Below are 18121 nucleotides of genomic sequence, written 5' to 3'. Positions count from 1 at the left end.
CAGGACAGGAACCAAAAAGCTACGGAGAAACCCTGTCTCGAAAAAAAAAATCCAAAATAAATAAATAAATAAATAAATGGGGTGCAACAAGCTTAGATATGAACCAAAGATGAAGCAGTGGGTAGGTAGGGGGGAGAAAGGGTGGGCAAGAGAAAGAAAATGCCGCAGTCTAAATGACCGTTCCCTCTCCAAATTCTCACAGAAGATGGGTACAGCTATGAGAAACAAGTCCTTGCTAGATGCTTAATCAGCAGGAACCTTTATCGGGGGCTTCCTGGCATCCAAACCTGTAGGAAATGCATTTCTGGTGTGTATAAAATGTCCAGTCTGTGGTGTTTTGTTATAGCAGCACAAGATCCAGATGAAAAAAATCTGGTTCACTTCTCCGGCTTCCCTGTCAAAAACGTGAAACAAGCACGTAAATATTAATGGTAAAAAGAAAAACAGCGCATTCGGGGAAACTTTCACTCCAGTCTACAGAGAACGGTTGTCTAAGCCGACTTCTTGGGTAGCATAAAGGAAATCATGAGAACATGGACTTTATGAAACAAGAGAGAAAGTTGAGATCATGAGCAGTGGAATGAACACGAGTGGGCTCAAGGCAAGACACGCATGTAGTTGGTACCACAGCAGAACCTTGAGAGGGCAGATGAGACTGAGTGGAGAAAAATGAGTGGCTTGGTAGGAAGGCTTAGGAGAAGTCACAGACCAGGCTGCAGAAGGGCAAAGGGCAGAACAATGTCCGCAAGAGCCACACGTATGGGGCGATAGAGTACACTCGGGTTGTCCATTCAGTGGAAAGTGGGAGGAGCAAAGAGAATAGGTACTGAGACCCTTGTTACAGAAAACATGCCTGAACTTAAGGAATCATCACTTCGCTGAAACGGTTCACCTGCGAGAATGAGAAACTCAACGCCATTTAACAAGTATCTGTTAAGCCTAGACTTTGTATTCAGGTACCATGCTGAGATTTGGGATTCCACCAAACACAATTTGAAAATATGTCTGTCCTCAAAAGAACTATCGATTATTTACAGGGGAAGGCTGATGTTAAACAGATAACTACAGTAACTACTGAGAGCTGTGGGGGTGGACAGGGTGTTCTGGGGCCTCAATGCAGAGGGTCAGGGATGCGCTGACCAAGCCTCCTCCCCTCTAGCCCCATTGTCTTTGATCTCTGTTCCTATATCTAGTCCCAGTTAACCTCTGACCTTCTTTCTGGCACTGTAAACCTGCCATTTGAGGACACTTCATTTGAACAAGCCTGTATCATATGTGACTTAGGTCTGTTTCTTTTACTTAGCATGTTTTGGGGTTGCTTTCACACTCTCTCTTTTATTTATTTTTATTTTTTGTGTATGGGCATTTTGTCTGCATGTATGTCTGTGCATCACATGTGTGCTTCATGCCCATAGAGGCTGGAAAAGGCCTTTGAGCCCCCTGCACCAGAGTTACTCATGATTGTGAGCCACCATGTGGGTGCTGGAAACTGAACCTGGATCGTCAGTAAGAGAAACAAGTGTTCCTAACCTCCGAGTCACCTCTTCAGCCCTCTGAGCTACCTTCATTCTTAATACAGAGATTGGATTTACTAATTTTTCCTTAAGCCCTGTATAGATTTTGTTCTTTTGTCCTTTCTTGTAATTTTTTCTATTTTTTTCCCTTTCTGTTTATGGGATTAGAGAATTTCTAATGACCTATCTTTTTATTTACTGTCTTGTCCCTTTGAGGTTTCTCTTAAACTGTCAGACTTGCCCAGTGAGTAGTCACCGTGCTTTATAACTTTCTGATTGCCATTTTGTTCTTCCCTTGCAGTTCATGCTTCTTTGTTGATATTTCCCATCCTCGAATCATTGCAAGTTTATTTTCCTCGAATCATACATCAACGAATATGGTTATAAGAACTCCTTTTAACTTCTTGTCTGTTAATTCAGTAGCTGGGCTGTCTTCATGTCAGTTTCTATTAATTGTCTTTGTTCTGGTTCAAGTTTTTCTTCATATGTTGACAATACATCAAAAGTCATGGATTTGGTAATGTTTTGCAGTAGAAACGACATAGTCTTTTTTAATGGTGGGATTTGGATGTAGCTCAGGGTAGCCCGCAATTCACTATGTACCTCTGGTTGATCTCAAACTCATGGCAACCCCGCTGTTTCAGCATCCCAAGTATTGGGGTTATATGGATGAGCCACCAGAGATTCTTCTGTATTCTTCCAACAGGTTCTGATTTTCATTGTTATCGTAACAGGCAGTTCACTTCATGGGGCGCTGAAAACTCAGTCCCTTGGGAAGCAATTTGAATAGTATTCATTGATTTATTTAAAAAAAATTTTCTTGGAGCCTAATTTGCATATTTATAGTTCAGGGTTCAGAGATTTTAGGAGAATTTTTACACAAGATTTACACAATTTTTACACAAGCTGTGCACTGGACAGTGCATCTTCTGTGATGTGTGCCTCATTTCTTGTTGTCACTACTGGGCTTTCTGCTTCCATGGGAACCTGAGACCTATATCATCAACCTCCTTTTCTGAGTGTCAGCTCCCCACAGAGCCCACCTTCTCTGAGTTTTCACTGTCTGCTGTCCCTGGGATTTTGTTTGTTATATAATTTTTTGAATATATAGTAAAGGGGGTCAACCCAATAGAAACTTTCTCAATTTTGGGTCAGTGAGAGGGCTCTGTAGGAGAAACACTTGCCTCACAAGCCTGATGACCTGAGTTTGGTCCCTGGAAGCCATGGTGGAAGGAAATAACTGACTCCCAAAGGTTGTTCTCTAACCACACACACGGCCACAGAATAACAAATATTATTTTAAAAAAACTTTTAAAAGAGAAACTTACTCAGGTTTACTAGAAGTGAAGTCGGTGTTTATATCTGAGTGTAATTAATGATGTTAAAAATCAGTAGCTGAATTAATTATTTGACCAAGACACAGAGATTATCTCAGAAGGTGGAACTGAAGAAATTATCAAATCAACAGAAGTGTAGCTCAGGGAGAGGAAAACGCCATATATGGAAAGAAGCGTGTGTGGAATATGCCTACCTGAAAGTTCCCAAAGGAAAGATCGAGATGGACATTTTATACTCAATAATGGTATTATCATCAGAGCAAGGAACTCTGTGGAGAGGAAAGGGGATTGTGTAGCCTGTTGTTCACATGGTCACCTCTCATAGTTAAAAGGAGTGTGGTTAGTGTGGTCTATGAGGATAGCATGCATTTATATAGATGTGCTATTAATTAGTAAGCCCCATGGGTGGTGCATATAGCTTAGTAGTGGAATGCTTGCCTACCATGGCCGAGGCCCAGGATTTGACTTCCAACACACATACGTACATATATACTGTATAATGTAAAAACATGTACTAACTTGGGCTGTCTCAGACAAGCTGGGACCTACAGTTGTCACGGGGATTGAAAATAAAAGCCATCCATTGCATGGTGCAGCAGTAACAGCTCTGAAGTTGTTTGCCCCTCAGGACTTAAATTCAGAATCTATAGGTGTAACCTGCCATCAAGACAAGGACTTGCCAAGTCTATCGTTATAAAGGAGGATTTGAACATGACTCTCCAAACACAGCATGCAGAACATTTTTGACACCATTTAACAAGCTTGATCTAGAGCAGAAATAGGGAGATGATGGCCTATGGGCAAACTCCCTACTTGTTTTGTTGTTGTTAATAAAGTTTCTTTGGAACAAGTCACATTCGTTTCTGAGAGACTTGACCATGGCGGCCTCTGCGCTGTAATGGCAGTAGAGAGTGTCTGTCACAGAATGAGCATCTTAGCTATCCCAGCTCCTTCTGGGACATTCACTGCCCTTTAATCTATAGTATTTATGCAAGTTCTGTTCCATTCTGCTACCTGGAGAGCACCTGTTCTTTACATATGTACAAGCATTTGCAAAATTTGACCATGCAGCAAATATCTGTGTTTCAAAAGTCTTAGTACTATGTATCTCTAACCATTAAACTCCATCATGTACGTCCTTGACCATAAAGCAATTACCTCAGAATCAATGTTTACCCTCTGGTAACTAAAAAAAAATTAAAGTTTATTTATTTTTATTTTTTATGTGTATGAGTGTTTTGTCTCCATGTGTGTGCACCGCACATATATCTGTTACCCACAAAGGCCAGAAGAGGGCTCTGGATCCTCTGAATCTGGAGTTACAGATGATTGTGAGCCACCGTGTAGGACCAAACCCAGGTTCTTCTGCAAGAGCAGCAAGTGCTCTTAATCGCCAAGCCATCTCTCCAGCTCCTAAGTTAGAAAATTAAAAAAAAAAATCTTATAAATAATTAATGAGCCAAAGAAGAGCTCTTAAAATTATACATTTGAATTGAATGGTAATGAAAAGGGAGCATTTTGAAACAAGCTAAAAATGGCCACAACAGTTCCAAGAGGGAATTGCGTAGCTATAAATGTTTGCGTGTGAAAAGAAGAGTGAGTTTGAAGAGAAGAGAACCCAAAGAGTAAATGCAAAGAGGTCATAAGGGACTGCTCAAGACCAAACTAGCAAGACAGAGAGTGAAGACAAAGGAGCAACTGAGTCAGAAAAACAGAAGATAAAGAATCCCTTAGGTGAGACCAAGTTTGGGGTAGGCACAGAAAACACATCCCCACTGCTGAGAGCAAAGGCTGGGTAGAGCTGGGTGTGGGCACAGTGTGTTCTTCTGAACAGACTGGGCATTTCTGTTTGTAGGAAAGAGTTCAGTACATACAGTGGACATGCACATGCACACAGGAGGACACACAAAGAATATGGGCTCTAAATCCAGTTGCCTCAATTTTATTTTATTTTACTTTTGGTTTTTTGAGACAGGGTTTCTTTGTAGCTTTGGAGTCTGTCCTGGAACTAGCTCTTGTAGACCAGGCTGGCCTTGAACCCACAGAGATCTGCCTGCCTCTGCCTCCTGAGTGCTGGCATTAAGGGCGTACGCCACCACTGCCTGGCTGACTCAATTTTAAAGCCAGATATGAAGCATATTTCTTGCTGAGTGCCCAGAGGCAATGCTTAAAGTCTCTTCCCAGCTCTGGCTCTGCCTCTTCAAACAGAGAGAAACAGATCCTGGCCCCTCCACCCAGCTGTCCCCTTCATCAAGCAGTGGGATTTCTAAACGAGGTTTCGATGACTAACTTTTTACAATTTGAATCATTTTATTCCAGGCAGGGATTGACTGTGTTATCCAGGCTGGTCTCTAATTCTATATCCTCCTGCTTTAAGATTTTTCACTTTCTGGAGTTGAGCTTGTCCCATGACTACTCACTCCATTTGCCTCCCTTTTCTTCCTGGGTTACCTTGGGGCTCCAGCAGTGAGGAAGTGAAGGGTTTGTCAGGAAGGTATAGGGCAGCCGTGATATACTGGGTGAGGGTGGGACAAGGGTATTTACAAGTTCCTGATTTTAGCTGGTGTGCTGGCCATGCAAACTGCTTCCTTCCATGCAATGACACACTGTCTCACGCCACCGGCTGTGTTCCTTTGTACTTGGTGTCATGTATCAGCCTTCTCCAGGTTATCTCACATCTAGGACATGACTTCTGGTGACAGGTTGGTGATTATACCTGTGTCATTACCTTTGCTCCCCGCCCTCGGCCCTAGCAGATAGGTTGTCTTTAATTCCTGGTCTTGTGAGACAGAGTGAGTTTCCTCACCACTAGCATCTGACTAGAGCCCTGTGAATATCTCTATGAGATTTTCATCCAGGGCTGAACTTTCTGGGTCATGGCGAAGATCACTTATTTCAATGCCCTGCTAGATTGCCTTCTCCCACAATCAGGGTACTGAGATTTCTGTTGGCTGATTGGCCCGCCCAGCCATCGTTGACCATGGGAGTTCAGTAGAATCTCATTGAGGTTATTTTTTGGCATTTTTGTAATTCCTAGTATGTCTGGGATCTCTTCAGTGCATGGCTGTGCCTATCCATTTGTATTTTCCCTCTGTGCATGGCCCCTTCCCCACAGGTCACTGCTTTCCTGTTGGTTTCTCAGGAGCTCCTTCTGTAGTCCTGAATGTGGCCTTGGGTGGTACTTGGACACCACAGAGAGTCTCTGGCATTACTGTTTTGCCCTTCATTGGACAGTAACATTAATCTAATGGTCACTCAGCTCAGGAGGTCAGAATCAGGGCTGTTGAGGGGGCAGTTCTCCATCTTCAGTCAAGACCAGGTTTGGATACTTTAAAGGAAGATGTATCCCAGAAAGTGCCCCAAGTGTCATTCCATAGGCACTGTAAAAGACACATTGATCCTTAAAGAGTGAGATTCATATTATTTCAAAAGCTTTTTCTTGGACCAATGAAAACTCTCCTTTATTCCATCTACTTTAGTGTGTGGCCACCATTGCCATCCTGGCTGTAATACCAGTCACTGAGCACATGTTTAAGTGGAGCATAGAGCCACAGGTCCTCTCAGAGATCTGGGATCCCACTGCCAACCCGAGCTGAATATGCAAAGCTTCTCTGGTCTTCCCACCTCCCCTGCTTAGCTTTGACATCCAGCAGGCAGTGTCCTCATTCCTGCAGCGTCCTACTTCTGAGCAGTCTCCCCTCATAGCTTGACTTTCTTCAACTCTGAATTACTGCTGCCTGCCCAAGTCCTCTTCCCCCTTCCCAGCCTAGCTGTATTATATGGCCATTCCTCGTGGCTGAAGCTGTGAGCGGAAGCTTGTGCATAGTCTCATCTTCGTCATGGTCAGCAGTGCCAGAAACCCTTCTCAGTTGACAGTGGGCTCAGCAACAAGTACTTGGAACCAACCGACCTGTGCTAAGGACTGTGATGTCTCTTGCCACCCATGGTGAACGGCCATCTTTGCCCACAGGCTAGGGGGATGGTCATGTGAGCCATGGGATGCATACAGTGCAGTAAATGCTATAAAGAAGGGTACCTCAGGGTCACTGATGCACCATGGGAGGGGGTGGTGTATCAGCAAGGCTTCTTGCAGGAGCTAGTGTGTGAGCTGGAATGGTAAATCTCTCAGGGAACAGTGTTAGTGCAGGCAGAGCCTGGCAAGATGAAACCAGAGGGCATGGTGAGGATGCACGTGCCTGCCTGTCTTTCTCCCTGGCCTCCCAGGAGACCTGCTCGTGAAAGAGCCTATTTTAAATTGCTAAGAAGTGCTGTGGGGATGGATAGTGTTTGTGGTTATTTTACAAAACCTTGCTTTCTGGGTTTGATTTGAAGTAGGCAAAACATCTTAGCTGCTTGCCTTGCCAGTTGGGGAGCTGAGTCCACAGCTGCTGTGTGGATGCCACCTAAGACTCTGCCCAGTGTTGGCACTAACACTTCTCCTGTTGCTTGCATGTGTTCCCTGCCTCTGAGCCTCCCGTGGGCACTTCGGAGAGTCTCAAGAGCAGAAGGAGCTCAGTGGTAGGTCTGCCTTTTTCCTCTTGCTGCTTCTGGCCCTGCCACTAGGGCCACCATGACTCATTCCCCAGTTCTCAGGGAACTTACTCTGGAAACCCACTGGCGGCTAATCACATCCTCGGTGTATGGGTCTCAGCAGCTTAACTCTAAAAGCCATTTTAGTTCTCAGCCCTGAAGGTATGATGCATCTAAGTCCCTTCCATGGCCTTCTAGGCCTGGCATGTGTTTATCATTCTAATTTCCTGTGCTTGCCTTAGAAAACCGAGTCCTGGTAGCACAGGCCATGTCCACTCTCTTTCCCATCTCAGAGACTCCACACGTGTTTCTTCTGCCTGGAACTTTCTTTCACCTCGTCTTTATATGGCTGGCTCTTCTCAGCTGGCAGGCATCAAGTATCAGCTCAACTGTTACTCTTGTTCCCCTACCTCTAAATCCTACCTACCTTATTTTCCCATGGGAGTTCTTTCTTTCTTTTCTTTTTCTTTTTTGGTTTTTCAAGACAGGGTTTCTTTGTAGCTTTGGAGCCTGTCCTGGAATTAGCTCTTGTAGACTGGGCTGGTCTTGAACTCACGGAGATCCATCCGCTTGCCTCTGCCTCCCAAGTGCTGGGATTAAAGGCGTGTGCCACCACTGCCCGACTCCCATGGGATTTCTTATCTGGAACCATTTTACTCATTTCTGTCCTGCGTTTATTGCCCATGTCCTCTGCTAGATCTAAGTTCTGTCCTAGCAAGGAGCTTTTCTGTCTCAGTCACTGCTATATCCCCAAACCCTAGAACAGTACTATATATGCAGTAGACAATAATGCTTTAAAAAAACAAACAAAACAATTCAATGAGTAGATTTATGGAAAGAAATGCTTTTAAAAAGAAGCAGCTTTCTATTTGAAAATGGAAATTAACTTCTTTGCTTTCACTAATGTCCATGGGATGGAAATATTAATGCATAGTAAAACTGTCATATGGACCTGAAGTACAGAATAGTGATAAATGAGTAATAATTACAGCGTTAGCATGCTATGAGAGATGCAGAAACTAAACCTAATGCAGTGTTTCTCTGTGTAGCTTTGGAGCCTGTCCTGGAACTAGCTCTTGTAGACCAGGCTGGCTTCAAACTCACGAATTTTCTCCTGCCTCTGCCTCCCAAGTTCTGGGATTGAAGGTGTGTGCCACCACCACTTGGCTCAGGACAAGTTTTTACTCAAAACAGAGTTTGGAAAACCGATTCACTCAGGTCCTGTAAGCTTCCCAAATGAAGTTGGTGGGAAATACTGGCCTGGGGAAACTGAGACCTGAGATCAAATTCTAGTTCTGTGTAGTTTCAGCTCAGCTCTGTGAATCCAGGTCATGTGACTTCTCTCCACCTTCTTCGACTTGCCTTTCCTCATCTATGAAATGGGAATACACTAACTACCATGGTGGTCCTGAATATTCACTGAGATGTTCAGTATGAGTACTCTACATCTACATGAGTAGATGGTGGGGTGGAGCAGGGATTATCCTCATGTATCTGGGTTCTGTTGAAGTTCTGCACTCTATCTGTGGTGTGGGCACAGAGCTCATGCCAGCCTGGTGTATTGAGTGCTGGTTAAGGGCTGCTCTCTCTTCTTTGGCTTCTGTGCTGAGCTTTTCAAGGCCTCACAGACATGACACATTAGAGTTTGAATTTTATATATGGGGCAGAAAAAGAGGAGTCTGTCTCCCTGGCTCTCATAATTCAGTGTCTTCTGGGTAGCAGAATTAGTGTGCAAGATAAAGAGCATAGGAATGTCAAGAAGTGAAACCCTTTTCCCTGGGGAACACACTGCGTGTTCTAAGTACTCGGCACCAACTTGTCTTTGAGGGACACAGATCTCAGAGAGTTCCAGGGCATGGGCAGCTGTGGGTAACTACAGAAGGGCACTGGAGCCCTAGGCAAGAAAGTTCAGGGCATCATGGTACGAAGAAACTATTTCCTCTACCACATGAGCCCATGCTGGGTCTGTAGGCAGCACCGTCAGGGTCCCTAACTGGTTTATTAATATACTGTCTGTTTTTTCCTCACCCATTACTCCTTCACCATACCCCCATACACATATATGGTTGTATTGTGATATATAGTGAGTGACTGCATAACATTTACAGTGTGTTAGATGTCAAAACAATATAAAAATAATTTAAAGCATACTTCAGAGGTGTGCATAGGTTATATGCAAGTACTGTACCATTTTACATATGAAACTTGATACTTCCCTGTTGATGGTGTGGGGACCCAGGAACCAATCCCCTGTGGGTACTGAAGGATGACTGTATAGGCAACAGCCAATGGAGATTTTCAGCCTCTGTTCACAGAGTCTTAGGGAGAAGTAATGCCTAACTCCCTGTTAGTGGCTTGGGAGACAGTGCATAGACTCCTAGGCTCTCTGGCTTCCTTCTGGGGGAGAGTGCATGGGCTCCTGGGCCCTCTGGCTTCTTTTATGCCTCTGCGTCTTGTTCAGTGTGTTGCACAGGACCAGAGGACCAGCTGGTGGAGACTGCCCAGAAAGTATATGAGTCACTGTTTTCCAACCACCTTGAAAAGCTTCCCTATCACCGGAAAGACAAGCCATGTTTGATAAAGAATAGTCCCCCATACTGGCCAGATGGAGGGAGTTCTGTATTAGAGTCTGAATGACTGGATCCAAAACCTTTTATAGCTTTTACCAGGCATAGAAACCAGATCCTCAGCATTCGTCCACATCTTGAAAGTGACAAGTTTGGCTCAGAGTCTGGAGACAGCTGCTCAGGGAATCTCAGAGGTCCTGGAATATTTATTTGTGGCCATGATTAAGTTCACCTAGGGCCAGGAAACTGCTCCACTCTGAGTGGTTCTAGGGACACTGGGCCCCTGTATCATCCCCAGAGGCTGCATCTGGGCGCAGAGACCCTCCACAGCCGTGCTCATCCGTCTTCAGATTGTGTGTCCAAGGGAAGCGTGTTCTCATTTTGCAAGTGGGGAACTCTTAGAGTGCTGGGTTCTCAGATAAAGCCCGATCTGAGGTCCTATCCCCCCAGCCTGCTGCTCAGTCATGTCTTGATACTTACTAAGTTCCCTTCCTGGATGAACTTGTCACCACCACTCTGAAAATAAGGTGTCCAGATGGGAACACAATGCAGACGTGGTCCAGCTGTTACAGAGGAGGATCAGAAAGCCGACGGCTAGTCAAAATTCAGATGTCTCCTCAGACAGCCTTATGTTCGAGTGATCTCCAGCCTGTGCCTTTCTGTGAAACACCTGCCCATTTTCAGCCTTTGCAGAATTTGACCTGTGGTGAAGGCCCTGTGCAAAGGGAAGGAGTGCTTCTGGCTCCCCCTATGGGAGGACTAGGCAGCCTCATGGACTTGTGAACTGTGCTTCGTCTAAGTAGTAAACAGTTTGATGACCAGGCTTGTTTAGTGAACTATCATCTCAGGGTTCTTCATGCTAACAACAAACAGATTTTTCAGAATGTCTATCTTCTCAAGCCGATGCCCATGGCCACCCTTCTTTTTAATGTATACACTTAGGGATTTCCCTGGATCTCTGCATGCTCATCCTTAAAACAAGCCCCATTTTGAGCTCCAAGTTCAGTATTCAGAAAGAAGTCATCTCTGTGTGTGCAATGTGTAGAGAGAGCCCGCCCTTTGGGGGCGTGACGGCCTCGGGCAAATGTATATAAATTGGGGTGCACAGACGCTGGTAACCCCTTCTTTCTGTTTCCTGTTTCTGGGCATCGCGGGAACTTAGGTTGCGTGAGTGTGCTTTTTTATATTAAAGTGGTGTCATCTTATACCAATTGGCCTGTATTAATTTGATCCGCCTTCAGCAATGGGTTCTATTGTATGACTTGACATTTTAGGAGTTTATTTTGGCACACCCTCCCCCCTTAGGGCTTACCTAATTTTTACCTCTCAACTTGTATTTCTTATCTTCTCCTGGCATCTTACCATCCCCCAATTTCCTCAGTGTATTGTTGGGGGAGGGGAGCATCTCTGGAGGGGTCCAAACTGTGTGTGTACTGTATGTAGGTCTGTCATGTCCAGCTGGCCATCTGGTTGAATCATAAACCTCTTTGTGTGTGTTTCTCTACTCCCGTTAGTCCATCTCTGCTTCTGTTATCCATGAAGAAGGGCTAATGACAGCACAGCCTTGTAGAGTGGATGATTAGTAAAGAGACAAATGCATCTGACGTCCTTAGAATAGAGCAAAGTAAGTTTTGAAAATTCACCGTTGCTGATTTCTATGGGGCAAGGCGGTGGCAATAACCCGGTCCCTGCCAGGTTCTTCTAAACAAAGTAAATGAACAACAAGCCAGCAGAAAGCACAGATCCTGGAATTGGCAGTGATATGTGTTCTTCAGAGGAGACCAGCAGAGGCCACTGTCCCCACCATGAAGAAGACAGCACAGATGACTAACTGGCAGTGCCCTAGTTGGCCAGACCCTGCAGCAGCTCAGAACTGAGGCAGGCAGGAGAGAGATAACAAATCAATAACCAGCTGTAGTGCCCTCTGAGGGCTGCCAAAGTTCATTTGGGACATCTGGAGTTGTTAGGCAGGGACTGGGAAGAGGACACGGGCAAGGTGTAGGGCAGATTCAAGATGAAGATTTGGTGACATCAAAAGCAGCAGGGTGGTTGTAAGACAGTCTGTGACCCACATGCCACAGAGGCCAGCTGGCTTCCTGGGAATTCCTATGGGGGTAAAAACTGACAACAGCATCTTTTTAAATGACACACATGGTTCGAGGGTGAGTCAGTTTTAAAGAACACAGCCATATAGCTGGAACTCTGAATAACCCCCTTGCACAACGAGGCCCCAGACAGGGACGAGGGTCAGCACCTTGGAGAGCTCCACCGGGTTCCACGGAGCTGGGACAGGCAGGCCACTTGTTCAGCAGGAGCATAAACCTCCTGCTGGGGCAGGCAGGCAGTCTCCACCCAAGTGGTCATTGATAGCAAAGGACAGTGCTGTCCTCTTTTAGGTGGAGACCCAGCGAGGGGGTAGTGGTGGATAGGAAGCAAGGATTCCAGGGTGAACATTTGGAGTCTGTCCTCCCTGTAGATGGGCACTTCAGTGCTGTGGACGTTTGCTCTCTTACACAGAATGGGTAGCACATTGTGTCAGCTCTGTGTGATTTAGTTGTTGGGATAAGCAATCAAAAAGGTTGTTTTAGACCCTGTTCAGGAGCCAAAGCACCACGCCTGCTGTTTTAGACACATGGATAGGGGGATTTCTTCAATTGCCCAACCCATCCAGTTCTTGTGGGCGGCTGGGAAACTGTCTGTGAAGCATTGGGCGAGGCCTGGCTGTGAAATGCTCGAGGCTGGCTTTTGGTTCTGAGCCCTGGAGCTGGAATATGTCAGCCGAGTTGTGGTGTGGGGAGGTGCACCCACATGCATCTGGTGAGCACATTGCAGTTCCTCCTCACCAGATGAGCATTCATTTGGACATTTCTCCTCTGGAACAGGGCATCTGAAAGATAATTTATAGGCTTGGGGCAGTCCCCAGGCAGGTGTGAATGCTGGTGGGCTGGTGATGTTGGCGGTTTGTCCTCAGAGCCCCTCCACTTCCCTTAGCCTTTCCTCTCTGCCCCTCCCCCCTGCTCATCTGTAAGCTTGTTAAGAATCTATTGTGCAAGCCCTGGGGGAATGCACTCATAATTAACCTTGTTTATACTCTAGAGTTTCAGGGATGTTTCTGCCTATAAGGATATTTATTCTGTTTGTTAAGAATGAGTTAGATATACTTTTAAATTCTGTTTGACTTCATGCTTTTATGAAGCAAAAATAAATTTGTAAATTAGGAAACAATCATGAGTCAACCCACACTTCAGACATTTGCATGTAGGAATTACAGTCACTGTACACCAGTGAGAAGGATGGGGGAGGAGTCATTTTCATTCCCTGGTCTATTTCAGTCCACGAGAGGAAGCAGCTGCATTGAGAAGGAACCTGGTCCATTACCATTGATTTGTCCTGTCTGCCAGGAGCATTGAAGGGCAAGTGGAAGAGTAAGGACTGTATCTTTGGTACCTGCCATTTCTCTTCCCAAATCTTACCGTCTTTGATCTGTCCCAAGTCTCTCTAGTTAATATAAAAGTGTATCTCAGCTGTCAAAGAAGAAGGCTCATTGCTCTAACATGGTAGTCATTACAGAGGCCGATGAGACCTTCATATCAATCAAGCCTTCAGGTCAGAAGTGAAGAACGTTGAGACTTCCTGGTAGCTCTTGAACAGCGCAGAGCCAGCCCTATTCTGAACTAAAGGCTAGATTTTAGCTTTAAGTCATCCTAATAGCAGAGCGTATTGCTCAGAGGTAAATAGACCTGAGTACAAATCCCAAGTCCTCAAAGTAGAGCTATGTGAGCTTGCATATTCCTCTATAAAAATGGAAACAGTAAGACTTGGCCCTCCAGTTTTATAAGAATTGAGTCATATCCCACCCACATAAGCACCCGTCATGGCACCTAACATACAGTGATACAGGATAAACAGTAGACCTTGTAGCAGCCACCACTGAGGCCTGTGGACTTCAGTGCCAGCTCTGGTTTGCCATGGAAGAAGCCTGTTTTGAATAATGGCTGTCACTTTTAATCTGGACAACAATTCCATTCCACTTCTACCCCCAAATCTGAAAAATAAAGGGAGTGACCTTTACTAAGTGGGTTGAAATTTTGGTGGAAGGTTCTGTAATTGCTAGTTCACTGGACGGGAAACCAGCTCTTGTGCAGTAATTGGAGGTGTGTGGGTCAGGACATTCAATTATGGCCTGGCCACCTGGAATAGAAACTTTGCCACCATGACAACACCTTTTCCACATCTGCCTGATTAAGTCAACAAATTGTTGGGTCCCAGCCCAGAGTGGACTGTGGGCTTTCTCCCCATCTAAAGTCTGCTTGTCTTGGTGTGCTCATCAAGTACGTTTACCAAGGCCAGCTCAGGGGGATACTGCCAGGGAAGACATACGACCCTGCTTGGGAGATGATTGCAACTGGGAGAGGAAGAGACTGAAGAAGCTGCACCACTAGGTAACCAGAAAGACAATGGTCATTTAAGACACTCTTTGGTCTGTAGAGAGAGACAGGAATATAGATAGACAAAATCAGAGACATAGACACAGAGATAGGGGGAGAGAGAGAGAGAGAGGGAGGGGGGAGGTGACAGAGACAAACAGAGAGAGACAGAGACAGGGAGAACAGGAAGAATTCTCAGGGATTTGTGTCTTGCAGCCTGACTGCCAAGTTCAAGTTCAGCTTCACCCTTGCTATTATATGGACCATGAGTAGATTGCCTGCCCTCACTTGATTGTCCTAGTTCCTTTATACATACAGCAAGGCTAGCAAGAGTCCAACTGACCTTTTTTGTCCAAAGATTCTGTATCCAGAGTCAACCAACCACAGGTTGGTTAAAACAATCAGGGGTGGGGGTGGGGTGGGGGAGAGATGGGGGATTGCTTTGATTCTGAACAGGTCCAGACTTATTTTTCTTACATTAAAGATCCAGTCAAGCAGGTATTATATAGCATGTACTCGGCATTGGATAGAAGTCATCTAGAGATGATTTCAAAGACCAAAGAGTCTTGTTTAGGATATATTCAAATTCCATGCTGTTCATGAAAGGGACTAGAACTACCTGTGGATTGTGTCCTCGGAGGCCCTGAAACCAATCTCCAGTGTGTACTAAAGGATAAGTAGTCTCACCTCACAGTTATCATGAGGACTCAGCAGTAATGTCAATCAAATGCTCCAGACAATAACCAGCACACAGCAAATGCCCTGTGAGCGTGTGACGCTGGGATGAGGGGCATGGCCCTCAGGATCTTGGAGCAGCTGTGACTTCTGGCAAGCATTATGAAGATACCAGAGGCCTGGGGCTATGTACTCTATAGCCTTACTGGAGCCTCCTACCCACGGTCCTCCCCATCCCATCCAAGTGCCTTTGCACTTGCAGTATGTCCCCATCCCCTCCTGACCACTCCCACACATGCCCTGTTCAGACCAAGTCAGACGACACAGACATCACAAACTCCCTCCAGCCCACTCCTCCAGGCAGGCGTCATTGCCCTCCTTTGACCTTTTTGTGCATTTTTCAACGGAAAATATCAGCTCTTCTCATGCTGGGACATGATGGATCTAGGCTCACACCTTGGCCCAGGTGAGATACCAGGAACCTGCCTTCTCTCTGGCCCTCACCACTATGCCTGAGAACAGTTGCCCAATGTCTATAAAGGATGCTGTCTCCATGGAAGTGCTTTCATCTCCCTCCCTCCATTCTCCCCTCCTTGTCTCCTGGTACCTGCAGATACCTACCACGTTGTCCCTTTCTTTCCTCTCCTTTAGGATGAGCCAGCCCTGTGCCTTCCAGTAGAGGAAGGCTGAGTGCTGTGCTTTTCAATAAGTATGTCCGACTTTTTAAATATTTATTTATTTATTTATTTATTTATTTATTTATTTATTTATTTATTATATACACAATATTCTGTTTGTGTGCATGCCTGCAGGCCAGAAGAGGGCACCAGACCCCATTACAGATGGTTGTGAGCCACCATGTGGTTGCTGGGAATTGAACTCAGGACCTTTGGAAGAGCAGGCAATGCTCTTAACCTCTGAGCCATCTCTCCAGCCTCCATGTGTGTCCGACTTTTAATTGTGAGACGTGTCAAAGGGTAACACAGTAACCCCACCCCACCACACCCCACCCTACTGCCAGGTTTTAGCTTCAATTACCTCTGTCTCAATTATGATCTGAAAATTTAGAAGTAGAAAATTCTAGAAGTAATTCATCCATTTTAAACGGCATGCTATTCTGAACAGCTTGATGAATCTTTTTGAATCATCCCATTCTGTCCTACTTGGGACACACATCATTCCTTCATCCAGTGCATCCATTCAATGTATGCTACCTACTCTCTTGTTAGTTACCTAGTGAATGGCGGGCCCAGTAGATCAACCACTGGGTCATTGCAGGGCTGTGCGTAAGTTACTGTGATTTTGCTTTTAGATGACCCCGGGTTATAGGGTTAGCAATGGAGAAGAGGCAGCTAGGCATAAACAGAGCAGGGCCACCTGCTCTGGTGACACTGTGATGACACTGCCATACCTACAGGAAAGCCCAAAGCCTGTGTGGGACTTGGTGTTTATTCTACGCCAGACATCCATGAGTGTCATGCAACAGTGTCAGGGGCCATGCGAGGGACCAAGAGCCAGTACTGGAACTCATGGGCACCATGGGAAAGAGAGTCTACTGCATCCATCCCACAGCAGGGCACAGAAGAGTGGCAGGAGGGTGGGAAGAGAGCTTGTGGACGGGTTGGCAGAAGAGCAGTGACCCAAAGATGATTCGCCCTGCCATTCTAAGAGATGTAAGGTGGGATGGGGCTGAAGATGATGTGGAGGTGTCCAGTTTGTCAGTTTAACTCCTGCCAGGTTGTCCTTAGTAGGTGTTGAATCTCGGGCTTCACAGCAGTATCCCAAGACAGGCGCTGGCGGCTGGTAGGTGGTCCTACTGGCTTGTCTCAGACTGAGGATGTACTGTAGGAAGAAAGCTCAGGTGTCCCACTTACTCAGGCTGCTGAGGCAAGCATAGCCTCCCTGGCCAGGTAAAACACATGCCTTCCATCTTCATCACAGCCTCCGGTGTCAGGTGACATGCTTTGGTACCACCCCTCTCCATCCAGCACAGAGGAAAACTGGGGTTTTCGTGTTACCTGCCCAAGATCCCCCAAAGTGTGAGTGATACTGTAGGGACTCATTCTCAGGTTTGTGAATCCTAAAGCGATCAACCTCTGTGATGATCTGTCTCCCAGAGAGGAGGTGGAGGGCGTGGGGTGAGGAACAATGGCTAGGAGGCTTTTGGATTGTCTATCCCATGGTAAAGTCAGATGAGTCACCCTGGTTGGGTTACCTGGGGTTTGGGTACCCAAGGCTATCCACAGTAAGAGGGAGACAGGTGGAAAAGCCCTGCAGACAGCATCCAGTTCAACCCAAGGGGTCTAGGAAAATGAGGAGTTTGAGAAACAGAGGAGCAGCTTTGGAAAGGGGGAGGGGTAGCCTCTACTGCTTCATCTGGGAGGACAAAGAAGTGAGGTGTGGAGCTCTCCTGAGTGCTGCTCCTGCTCATGTGATCTTCACCCTCTGCTCATGAATTCCCACAATGCACTAGAGCCTGGGAGCCACCAGATGATCTTCCTTCAATACACCTCAAAGAACCTAAGATCAAGGCAGCCTAGAAAGAGATGACCCCACAGTACCGTGGCTCCTCATTGAGGAGACCCCTCATCTCCCAAGCCTTCTGTGGGCTTGTGTGTTCCCTTGCCTGGGACAAGGTGATTTATCTTGTACTAACTTTGCCTTCACTGTAACCCTGGGCTATGGCAGAAGAGGGAGGAACTGTTTTTCCTCCCCAGGTGGAAGCTGAGGTTCAGATGAAGAGGCCCAAACCTGCCCAAGGTCATCTGGACCCACACCAGTCCTCTGTCTCTTTGTTTTGTTGTACCCTGGCGTCAGAGTAAGGTTTTGTTAAAAGTGCCAGGGCAACCAAATTCCATATGGGCTTATTACATATTTCAGGTCCCTTGTACACTGATGGCTTGGATTCTAGAGGGCTGAGGGAAAGACTGGCCTCATTGTCAATGTGTGCCCTTTCTTGGCAAGAGAGTTGGCCTTCTTTTCTTCTGGAAGCATCTTGCAAAGTTAGCTTCTCTGGTTTCATTTCACTGCTTCTTAGAGTTTGAAAATGTGTGTGTGTGTGTGTGTGTGTG

At 45.9% G+C, this 18121-nt stretch overlaps 1 protein-coding gene across 3 annotated transcripts in view; it reads left to right on the top strand.

Annotated features, from left to right (window-relative positions):
• The window catches only part of Hivep3 (human immunodeficiency virus type I enhancer binding protein 3), a 412482-nt gene that overhangs the window by 169314 nt on the left and 225047 nt on the right, over positions 1-18121 (top strand). The window lies entirely within an intron of this gene.

Source organism: Microtus ochrogaster, chromosome 10, assembly GCF_000317375.1.
Source record: "Microtus ochrogaster isolate Prairie Vole_2 chromosome 10, MicOch1.0, whole genome shotgun sequence".
Lineage (NCBI taxonomy): Eukaryota > Metazoa > Chordata > Mammalia > Rodentia > Cricetidae > Microtus > Microtus ochrogaster.
Note: the sequence above shows the minus strand (reverse complement) of the source record. Positions and strands in the feature narration are given on the sequence as shown.